Source organism: Erithacus rubecula, assembly GCF_903797595.1.
Source record: "Erithacus rubecula genome assembly, chromosome: 2".
Classification (NCBI taxonomy): domain Eukaryota; kingdom Metazoa; phylum Chordata; class Aves; order Passeriformes; family Muscicapidae; genus Erithacus; species Erithacus rubecula.
In genome coordinates, this window is record NC_136685.1 from 32,139,751 (window position 1) to 32,151,602 (window position 11,852).

An 11,852-nucleotide genomic window follows, 5' to 3' on the forward strand; every position below is an offset into this window, starting at 1 on the left:
GAAATATACATAATGTATTTCTCATCCTGACTTGAATTACACAGGCCCTGAGATATCCAATCTGTGGGCTCTACTCTGATATACATATTTTTAATTAGCTGGACCCTACCATCATTTTACCATGTAGATGTTCAGGGGAGTGGAAGCCAGACATCGGTGTTGAAACATTTTTCAGAAAAACATCTAGTGTGAATGTTTGATTTATGCAGGTTTTTAATCTGGAAAGCCTGGGCCCCCTTTTCATTATATATAAAACCTCAAACAACACAAATAAATAGATATTTTGTGTATTGAATTATATAGGTCATAAAGTCTTTTATAAAAAGACAAAACTTATTTTGAATGTATATTCTCATGAACCTTCCTAGATTTTCTGTCACATCACAATCCATGACAAATTTCTTTGTCTCCTTTGCATAATATGGAGCTATTTCTGTTTCTGTTCACCCACTGCCAGACTCTGACCTCAGTAACATTGGTGTTATTCCAGTGTAAATCCAGAGTGGCCCCCAGTGTCTGGATGAAAGTCTGATACTCTTGGTTACATCCAGATAAAACAGTAGTAATGCTTGCTGGCAGAAGGCAGCATTTTTGGGGATTTGACAAGGACTGTGACCAGACTTCAGACTGAGAGCAAACATGCATATCCATCTGTTGTCAAGACACTCTGCAGTCCCAGGCTCTGTTGGGTTTGGCTGCAGAGGGTCTGCTCTTGGTCCCCCGGGCAGGACTCACTGGCCATGTTCTCAGGATCCTGCACTCCAGCTTGCTTTCCCACTGCTGTCTGCTGCTGTGGGACCAGCCCCAGCCCCAGTGCACTGTGCAAGAACTCTCTGGACCAGCTTCTTCCTCTTTGGCACAGGCCCTGTCCTACCCTTAGGCAATCATCTCTTCTGAGCAGGGTTCTGTGGGCTCATGAGGCAGGCTGGGCCCTGCAGAAGAAGGGGACTTTTTCAGGATATTGCAACACACCCCAGAATAGATGTACAGATTACCATTCAATATATTTAGTTATCTTAGTCACACCACAGAGACTACAGGAAGTGTAAGAAAATTTTTTGTAAAAAATTGAACTAATTGTAGTATAATATACATTGAATAACACAGGCATTAACTCCAAACTGTACCTTTGAGCTTTCTGACTCACTGATGGCACCATCCCATCAATGTCTATGGAGGCCAAGAGAAGCAAAAACAGTTGTGTTCTGACTAAGCATCTCACTCTTTAAGGAAGGAACTACTGCTGGAGAAGTATATCTTGTTGGGTTTCTTTATGAAAGACTGGAACCTTTAACAAAAGCCAGTGGACCATGCCTGAATTTGAGTCAATGTCAATGGCCTGGAAGAACGAAAATCTGTCTTTATTATGTCCTGCCTTTTCAATTTCATTCAACCCTTCTACCGTGGCAAAATGCTATTTCCCATGAGTAAAAGACCAATGATGTTTTCCCTGCTTGACACATCCACAGACATACAGATTTGTCTCATTTATTGTGTTTTTTTCTTTTCTAATATTTCCCTACTATACTGTTCATATTCCATAGATCTTTTAAAACATCTTCCTTTTCTCATCTCCTTTTACTGACTTACTTGCTAAGCCTCTCTTCGGCTCTGTTTCCATTTCAATTTGGCTGTATACACAGTCCTGTTTCCAGGGTCCTCACACAATTTGCATTTCCTAGATTGCCTAGATTCTTGGTTTTAACTGAAGTCTGTATCAAACTGTAATTTTCCCTTATGATTTTTGATCAGACACTAAATGGACTCCTAACTAGGAAAGAAATTGGACCTACTTGTGTTTCTAATATATCTATGCCAAATAATATCCATATTAGAATAATTTTATTACCATAACCTATGAACTTCCTGAATCCGTGGGCTGGTGGAGGAAATCCAAGGCCACTGCATGCAAGTATGACATGACTGTCATTTCTATTTCTGTGCATGCCAACCTAGTGAACAGCAGTAGCTGACAGGCACTGGCTGTTCTGGCACCCTCAGAGGGTGGTATTTTTTTACCAAGCCCAGTGGGCCCATTACTCAGCTGAGAATTTCACAAAAAAAAAAAAAAAAAAAAAGAGAGAGAGAAAAGAAAAGGCTTTTTTAAAATGCCCACTCTCACAATGTCCATCTTCCCTGGGCCTCTTCCCCTGAGCTTGGGCAGGCAGACAGAGCTAGTCTCCCCCAGCACAGACACCTGCAGCCTGCCAGAGGAGCCTGACAAGGGCTGGTTCAATGTAGGGGAAGGAAGGATAACACACTCACAGAGTGGCTGCAGCCTGGCAGACTGACTTAAAAGCTGAGCCCTTGGTTGGTGTTCTGGAGCAAGAACTATGCTCAGGAGTAAAACAGGACCCATGTGGGGGTTGGTTTTGAGACTTGGGATTGGTCATTATCCTGTCATTATTGTTTTCTAAAATATAATTCGACGTGCATGACTGGGAGGAAAGGTCTTTAACTAGGGTTTTCAGGAGGCCAAGTGGGAAAAAAGTCAGAAGTGGAGAGCCAGCATTTTAGTCTTGAGGAGAAAGCTGCAAGCACAGAACAGGAAGACCACACAATATAATGGAGATTGAACATGCATCAAAACCCATGGTTTGCATCCATCCACTACCTCCATTGGGCAGTGACAATGTGACTGGGGGGACGTACATCCGAGGTATCCAGCCTGCCAATGGTCTCAGCATTATGGATTTTCCATCAGCTACCAAAAGGAGACAGGGTTTGGGATCAAGGAGTATCTTCAGTTTCTTCATCTTTTTCTCCTCATCACCTTTGGCAGCCAAAATTATCAAGCTGTTTTGTGTGTCCTGGGTGTGACACCCAAGCTGTGACTGAGTCTGTCTTGAGTCTGACAGGATCAGCTACCTCCAACTCATGCAATTAGACCTCAAAAGGTTGGAGGAGAAAAGTCAGGAGAGTGTGATTATTTTCCCCAAGACACTGTGCAGTTTATAAACTGCATGATTGGATTTTTTCACACTGTGCTGCAGCCAGCTCATAGATCTTTCAAAAAGGTAAGTCAGAAACACGCAGAGAAGACATAAGAAGGAGAGTCAGTAACCATGATGGTACCAGAAACTGCAAGTTAACATGTTGAATCATTGTCTTGCTGGTATGAAGGCTTCTGAAAAGAAGCCCAACCACTTCCAGAGGTGAGAACACAATGAAACACTGCTTAAATGAAACCCTCTTCCCACACTATGTCTCACACCCAACACACCTCTTAAAACCTCACCTAAAAAACAGGAGTTTCTGAAACATCTGTAGGAGGGCATGTGGCATCTTTCTACTTTTAGTTAGACCATTCAACACATCCAACATTCTCTGAGCTGTCTAGTGTGGGGATGTACATCTCTGATCTTCTAGGGACAAGGTAGAATCAACTGGTCTTATTTGACCTTTCAGAGTAACATCACAGCCACCACTGAGGGTTTTGTTGCACAGTGCTGTGCTGCTAACTTGGATCAGCAAATAACCTGAGATGCACCTCCAGAAGTTTTGCATAAACAGAAACAGTTTTTTCTTATTCATTTCTTCCAATACATTGATGACTTTTCTGTGAGCGTGTAACCAGATCTGCACAAAATGATTGTAATAGCAGCCTGTAGTAATGGGGGGAAAACCAGTTTTTATTTCTTTGTAAAAAATGTCAAAACATGGATCAGACTGGCTGAACATCCAGAAATTCTTTCCATTGGATCACCAGATTTGCCAGCCATTTTAGGATGTCTTTTTCAAAAAATGAAGATGACTTACGAAATTGTCTAGCTTGAGTAGAGAGAGGTACTGTTTCCAAAAGGAGGGGTGAGTTTATTTTGGAGTTTTATATTATCTGTTTTTAAAGTCTTATATTTAGAGATTACTTTTCTTTCCAAAATAGTCGAAAATGCTTTATGCCATAGCAAAAGGCCCCTAAAATGGTATTTATTTATTTAAATGGCACATTATCTTATTCTTAGTATTTAATATAATCCTTTTAGAGTCCATTAGATCTTGTCCAAGTTGCTGATCGTATAAAATTCCAAAATATTTAAACAGACACCAGCAACAGCCCAAAGATTATTAAACAAAATATGACTAGTCAGCTTTATGGGCAAAATGAAGTGCTCAGTTGGGTATTTCTTTTTCTTATGTGGGCACAAGGAGAAGGGGAAAGAAAAGTTGATAATCCTTGCAGGGGGCAACTGGTGAAATTTTAACTTTTATGGTAAATAGCTGTTTAGCTATGAAACTGAGGAGGAGAAAAACAGGTGATGTACAGTCTTCAACGACTTATCTGTACCTTTCTGTTCAGGAATTTTTGTGTACATGTAGTAAGAAGAATGAAAACTGACAGGTATGGATTACTAGCTCAATTTAGTGTTGAATACAGCAGCTACAGATGGTGGTGACAAAATTCTATCAGATTTCTCTGTTCTGTATGCTCAATCAGCAGAACTTCAGGAAAAAGAACATTTGGAGAGTCTGTGCTGTGCCTGCTGACAAAATGTGAAGCTTGAACAATTGGAGATGTGGTCAGTGAGAATAAAAGCTGCTGCATATATATGCATATGGATATATGCATACATGTATATGCAACATGTGCATCAACATGCTGCACTGAATAAGCAAGAAATATTTGCCATCTGGAGAAGTCATAGATGAAAAATGTGTGCTGGAACAGCCATAAAGCAGTAAATCTGACATTATTTTTCCTACCTTTGCCACTAGAGTTTCTCAATGTGTTCTTCTTTGGCAATGCATTTTAGTGTCAAGGTACCCAACCTTCAAAGCCCCCAATTTCTTGAAGCTATTGACTCTCAGGTGAAGGCAGAGTCCATCTGAAAGCTTTTACTGCGCTGAATGAAACCAAATATCTCATCCTGAACATGAAGGAAAACAGCCCTGCCCCTGAGCAGTCACCAAAATCTCAGACCAGTTCTTGTTAAACCAAGATCATTCTTCAACTTCACTGCATACCTTGTCTTTGGTGTTTGCCAGGACCACACCAGTGCTTAAAACCACTCAGTAATTCTTGTACAGCAGCACCCATGCACTGCATCCTTCACTGCTTAGCTTAGGAGGCACAAATGCTTCCACTCAGCCTGGCTGCCACTGTTTTGGCAGAAGTGCTATTCCCATGGTGGCAGTGCAGTGCACACACTCAGTTTCACCCTTGGGAGAGAATGGATCTCTGCACTCAGGAGCTGAACTGCTTTTGGCCTGGGACTCCTGCTGCTGGGGACAATGTCCCACGTCACAGTGGGCTGCACTAACCCCTGACACATGCCAGACTTCAAAGCTGCAGGGAGCCAAGACTGGACCAGACAGGCAGCCTAGCAAGTGGGAAGAAGCATCACTGCTTTGCCAGGCTAGCCAGAGGCTCCAGGCAGAAAGAGGAGGCAAGGCTGAGCTACTGTTGTGAGACAAGAGGAGCTGGAGAAGGAGACAACCCCATGACAGAAGCACAGGAGAGGCTATATATCAAGAATCTCACATTTAGACATTGGCTGGAGTAGGAAAGTGCTAGGTTATTTTTTGTAGGTAGTAACAAATCTTTTTTTTCTTTTATTAGCAGGAAAGTTAGTGCATATAGTCTATATAGTGTACAGTGTATCATATAGGCTATGATTTTCCCTGGTCAACTGCTTCCCCAGAAGCAATTTCCAGACTGAGGATAAAAAGTCAAGCCCAGGAATACAGCAGTAGCTGCTTTTATTCAGTCCTTCCCGAGAAAACCAGGTGAATGCTACAACAGAGCTGCTTTTTTTTTTTTTTTTTTTGTCAGAAGATAGATTTACAAAGGAAAGATTTACCTCAAGTGACCTCAGACTAAAGACGTAACACACTCCTCTCAGTCCTTCAACTTTGAAGTGGTGAATTTCTCTATGGGGAAACAAGCCAAGATCCAGGTGCTGACTCCTATGGAGAATGATTTCAGATTTCAGGACACTGCTTTATGCATAGGGACCATCTAACCTGAGTACTTCAAATAAATTTATGCTTCTAAGATTTAGTATGAGCAACTATTCCATGGGAAAGGTGATATTTCAATTGGCAATTTCCAATTTCAAATAAAATACTACAGCTGGAAAAATATACATACTGGAATTCACAAAATTCCCATGAAAACAAGAGAGGAAGTCTTCTCCTAGTTTGAAGTTGTATGTGGAAAAGACATTAAATACTGTCATAATCTGAATTGAAGCCCGATATCTTTTATCCTGTCATTAATGTGGAAAAATCAGTGACTTAACGGGTAAAAATAATGTCTATATGGGCAGTCTTCAGCTTTTTATTTCAGTTTCTCAGAATGTGGAACTTAAGGTACTGGAGTGGAGCACATGGCTGGAAAAATTCAGCCTAGAAATGCTACTGTTTAAAGGCACCATCCTGGGGAAACAAAAAATCTGATTACATTTTTTTTCCTTTCTTCGTAACAGGATTTTAAGTTCTTTGAGATCACAAGGAAAGATAAATAGGACAGAGCTTTTTTCAACATGGTTAAAATATTTAGATAAACCTTAGGTAAAGATCCAGATTTTGAGATGGCAAGTTAGTCCAAACATTCTTATATCCATCCATGAGGCAGGTGATGGTCAATATCTCACTGAATAAATCACCAGGAGAAAGTCCACAGAATCACATGGTACTTTGATTTTATTTCCCTGCAGTCTCAGAAGAAATGCCAGATGTTCTGATCTTACATAAGGGAGTATGTGTTTTATATTGCATGAACACTGTGTGTAAGAGCAGGAGTTCAACCAGCAATCCTACTTTGAGTAACCAACAGCCAAAACCAATTGAGTTCAGTAGGTTTTTGGGTGAAATATTTGAATCCTGAGGATTTTTCCTACTTCTGCTTAGCAAGAGTATAGAAATTAAATGTATTTTTCTCAGGGGGCAAGAAGAACACAAAGCTATTGTGAACTAAAGAGAAACAATTGTGCACCAAACACACTAAGGTTTAGAATGCAGGGCTTCTCAGTGATGACTTTTTTCTTTTTCTTTTTTTCTTTTTCTTTTTTTTTTTTTTTAAATACTCCAAGGAAACTGTGGGCATCTTGGAGGAGCTGGGATTACCAGGATTACTGCAAGTAACCCTGCCCTGGGATACCGGACACCCATCACTGGTGGTGAGGAAGCAGAGGAGGCTGAGAGCAGTGTGCTGTTACCACAACTACTTTTAATTGTTTTGATTACAGAACTAGAAACAGCTCTAGGTCCCATTCAAACCAATGGCAAATCATTGGTCAGATTTTCTATTCTTATTATTAAATTCTCTTGATTTTATGAAAATTAGAGATTGCTTTTAGCAACATTCTATTTTCTCATCAACATGCTACTCTTGTTATTTCTAGGCAATTCTATAACCATGTGTGATTCAATTTACAGAATCTGTGCAACTTTTAGTTTTGTGCTTATTATCTTTCAGATTTCTCACTACATTTATTTACAGATTTAGTGATACCCAGTTTTTCACATTTTCCTACGTAATGCTACCTGCTGCCATTATCAGTTTTCCATGAAAACCTCAGTATTATCCCATACTCTCCAGTCACTCAGCTGCCCAAGGGAAATTTTCAGCTCAGTTTTCACTGTGAAGAAAAAAATTTGCTGGACATGAAGTTCCAGATGTGACAAAGTCTGATTCTCCAGCTGCCTGATGTGAAGCACAGCAAAGTGTTAATAGTTTTTACTGAGTAGTCAGCTTGAAAAGGAATAGGGGATTTAAGACATCCTTTATTGGTTGAAACTCCAGACAAGTGGGCAACTCTCAAAGGTGTTTTGTGAGGGTTTTTGGTGTCTCATGACCTATTGAATTTTGCATTTGTATTACCCTGAGCAAACTTCTGTGGTTCTCATTACAATTTATGTATAAGCTGCACTGTTTGCAGCCAAGGCCTGAAGATGAGAACAAATCTCTGAGGAGTTAAAAGTAGCAAGGAGGCAATCTGATCCCAGAGGCAAACAGGAGAAGAGTGACTGGGAACAGGGCCGGTTCAGGTAAAACCTGCACTGTCACCCAATAACCATGCCAAAGAAATGGGGACACTGGAAACAGCCTCCCTCAAGCCTTTTATAAAAAGGTACAAGACTACAGGTGCCATGTGATCAGAAAACTCTCTCAAAATCAGACTTGTATCAATAAAAACCTTCTTTCATCCTGTTTTCTACTTTCCCTGCTAAATCCAGCATCATCTGCAGAGAATGCCCAGATCTAGAAAAGAGATTTTATGAGAGTGAGATGTCCTTCCAACAGTTTCCATCCTTTAGTCCTGTTCTGTGAGGTCATGGGACTCCACAGACCTGTTCTCTTTCAATAGGCAGTTGGTTATTTGGTTCTCGGGGTCAAAGTCTGTGTGAGGAATGGCAGATCAAATGTGCACTTTTCCATATCAGAAATGAACTAATTCTGCTCCACGAAATGCTTTTAAACTCCACTCAAGCATCTAAGGAGAAGGCAAATAAAATCCTTTGCATGTCTGAGGCTGCCAGTATAGTTGGAAGTTAAAATGCAATGTGAAAAAGCATGTCATGGATGAGCCAGTGCAGCACCTCTTAAACTGCACCCACTCCTCAGTGGACTTTGTTGCTCATGGGTGTTGGGGCTTGGGCTACTAATGATTTTTTTTAGATCCCCTAAGCACAGAACAACACTGCAGAACTGGGGTGAAACAAATTACCAAAAAAAATCCCTAAACCCCCCCCAAAATCCCAAGAAAACCCAAAACAAAACTAACCATAAAATAAAATAAAATAAAATAAAATAAAATAAAATAAAATAAAATAAAATAAAATAAAATAAAATATTAAAAAAACATACTAAAATTCTGTTTGGGGAACAGTAGCCACCCAACATAAATGGGAGAGGAACATTTAGCAGCCAGGCACAGGAAACCCACCAGGACACACTATGCAGCACATGGCAAAGAACTGGAGGAAAGGGGCTTGTTATTGAGCTGTGCTGGGCAGCATGGGAAAAATGAGAAAATTATAAAAAATTATTTCAAGGCAGGAAAATGACAAAAAGCACAAATATTTGGGAAGGAGAGGGGGAATGGGAATTTATTGCACCATTTTGGAGGAGCTAATGGTCAGGACTAGATCTGGGATGTATCTAAGGAGCTACTCTTTTAAGAAAAGGTGTACAGTACAACACATGGGAAGCAATGTAGAGCACATTGCAAAGCAATTTCAACAGCAGGATACAATGCAGGCAGCAAGCCCTCTGTACCCATCTCCAATAACTGTATGCATGAAGCAATTCTGCAGGACTGAGCTCTGATATGCCAATTCTCACACTGGCATCGTTCAAAAGAACAAAAACCCAGACAAGTATTCACCTTGATGTTATCAGTCCAAGTGTCACCCCTGCAGAACTACTCTCTTGCTGAAACCTCTGCTTTTAGAGTTTACACCACCTCTGTCTCCTGAGAGGAGTGGGCTCAGGGGGTGGGTGCCCAGCCCTGCACAGGGGCACAGCCTGCCCTGTCAGCTGAACAGGGATAACCCAGAGCAGGAAACAAAAACTCAGCAACAACACTTGATGTCACTCCTCCCATTACTTCTTCTCACCACCTTAAGCAAAAGGCCTGTAACTTATAGCAGCCTCTTCCAGATTCAGTGCTGAGACAGCCCAAGGGCTCAGAAGTGCTGCAATTCCATGGAGCAAGACCTGCTGGCTTGAAGTTTTCACTTTGTTGATCCTTTCTTTCTGTGTCTGCTGCACAAACCTTTTAAACAGAAATCTTTCCACTCCTCACCTCCTGGCCAGGTCCTGATGAGATACCAGGATCCTTTGCCTGTACCCATCCTCAGCACACCTTGCTTCCTGCTAGTCTGAGGTATGAAATGCTAATTATCTGACAGCTTTGGAACATGGTGGATCTCTGTCATGGTCAGTGTCCTGGTCAGCCACTCAGCCCCATGGAGCTGCTCGCTCATTTTCCTTTGCTGGATTAGAGAGAAAATCCAAAGGGTAAAAATGAGAAAACTCATGAGTTGAGATAAAGGCAGTTTAATAGGGAAAGTAAAAGCCATGCACACAAAGAAAGCAAACCCAGGAATTAATTTCAATTGGAAGGCAGGTGTTTAGCCACCCCAAGGAAAGCAGGGCTGCATCACACATAACAGGGACTGGAGAAAGATAAGGTTGTGACTCTGAACATTTTCCCCCTTCCTTCTTCCCCCAGCTTTATATGCTGAGCATGACACCATATGGTATAGAATGTTCCTTGGTCAGCTGTTCAGGCTGTGTTGCCTCCCAAACTTCTTGTGCACCCCCAGCATCCTCTGTGGTGGTGTGGGGTGAGAAGCAGAAAAGGCTTTGCTGTGCAAGCACTGCTCAGCAATAACAAAAACATCCCTGAGTTATCAATAGCACAAGTCGAAAACATAGTTCATACTGGCTACTCTGAAAAAATTATCTCGGCCAAAGGCAGCACAATGTCCTTCTGCCTACCCCTGGCAAGGCAGTGTGTGACGTTTCCTTACAGCTGCCAGCCAGGGAGGGCAGAGGATTCTAAGGGCAAAGGAGCTGACATTAAACAGTTTTCTACCATCCAGCTTGAAGGGTTTGCTGCAAGAAAATATGTTAGATATTTGTTTGCTCTGGCTGTGAGTGCACAGTAAGGAAGGGTTTAAGGACAGCTGATCCTGCCTTTGGGCAAGGAGACATTGCAGAACATCCCTGCTGGCTCTTCCCACCCCACGGGAATCTCATGTTCATCAACAAGTGCAAGGTGCAGCACCTGGGTCAGGGCAACCCCCAGTATCAATAAAAGCTGGAGGATGGACAGATCAAGAGCAGCCCTGCCAAAAAAGGCTTGGGAGTGCTGAAGGGTGAGAAGCTGGACATCAGCCAGCAGTGTGCACTTGCTGACCAGAAAGCCAATTTTATCCTGGGCTGCACCAAAAGCAGCATGGGCAGCAGGGCAAGGGAGGGGATTCTGCCCCTCTGCTCTGCTCTGCTCTGCTCTGCTCTGCTCTGGTGACATCCCACCTGGAGACTCTGGAGTCCCCAGCACAGGAAGAACATCAACCTGCTGGAGCAGGTTCAGAGGAGGGCCACCAAGGTGATTAGAAGGCACCTCTCCTATGAGGAAGGGCTGAGAGAATTGGGGTTATTCAGCCTGGAGAAGAGAAGGCTTTAGAGTGACCTAATTGCAGTCTTCCAGTTCCTGAAGGAAGCCTACAAGAAAGATGCAAATAAATATTTTGCAAAGGCATGTAGTGATAAGACAAGGGGGAATAGCTTCAAGCTAAGGGAAGGTTTAGAGTAAGCATTGGGAAGAAATTCTTTATTGTGAGGGTGGTGAGGCACTGGAACAGGTGGCCCAGAGAAGCTGTGGATGCCCCATCCCTGGAAGTGTTCAAGACCAGGTTGGATGGAGCATTGATCCACCTGGTCAAGTGAAAAATGTCCCCACCTATGGCAGGGGGGTTGTAATGAGATGATCTTTCAGGTCCCTTCCAACAGGACCATTCCATGATTATTTGACTGTGATTTTCTCTGCTAAGGGGATCACATGGACTGACAGCTTTAGAGTTGCACACCAAGCACCCCCAGGTGTAGAAATATTATATAAAGGCCCTTTGCTGCTTTACCTCTCCACCACCCTACTGCACTCCAGCAGATTCCCAACAACTTGCTGTGACCCCTGGGATGAGCTGAGCTATCCCAGTCATGCTTTCCAGGTTCTTTCAGGCTTTGATGTGGTTTCTGCATACTCCCAAACCACATGGCTCATCAGTGGGAAAATACCTGGTCCACAGCAGGTCTGCAGCATCGTGAGGAGGAGGCCAAAATCTTTGCCACTTCTTTGGTAACACTTCCACAGATACAATGATTTTTTGCTAGGAAGCTA

The 11,852-nt window shown here is 42.3% G+C and overlaps 2 long non-coding RNA genes across 2 annotated transcripts; one reads left to right on the forward strand and one right to left on the reverse strand.

The window, feature by feature from the left end:
• Positions 1 to 1,244: 1,244 nt before the first annotated feature.
• On the reverse strand, positions 1,245 to 8,227 carry LOC306798428. Its single transcript, XR_013773346.1, has 3 exons — positions 8,139 to 8,227; positions 5,799 to 5,904; positions 1,245 to 1,339 (listed from the first exon to the last, which is right to left on the reverse strand). It is a non-coding gene; the product is annotated as an uncharacterized lncRNA (long non-coding RNA).
• On the forward strand, positions 5,332 to 6,030 carry LOC306798429. The gene is made up of 3 exons (XR_013773347.1): positions 5,332 to 5,522; positions 5,607 to 5,724; positions 5,841 to 6,030. It is a non-coding gene; the product is annotated as an uncharacterized lncRNA (long non-coding RNA).
• Positions 8,228 to 11,852: the final 3,625 nt, after the last annotated feature.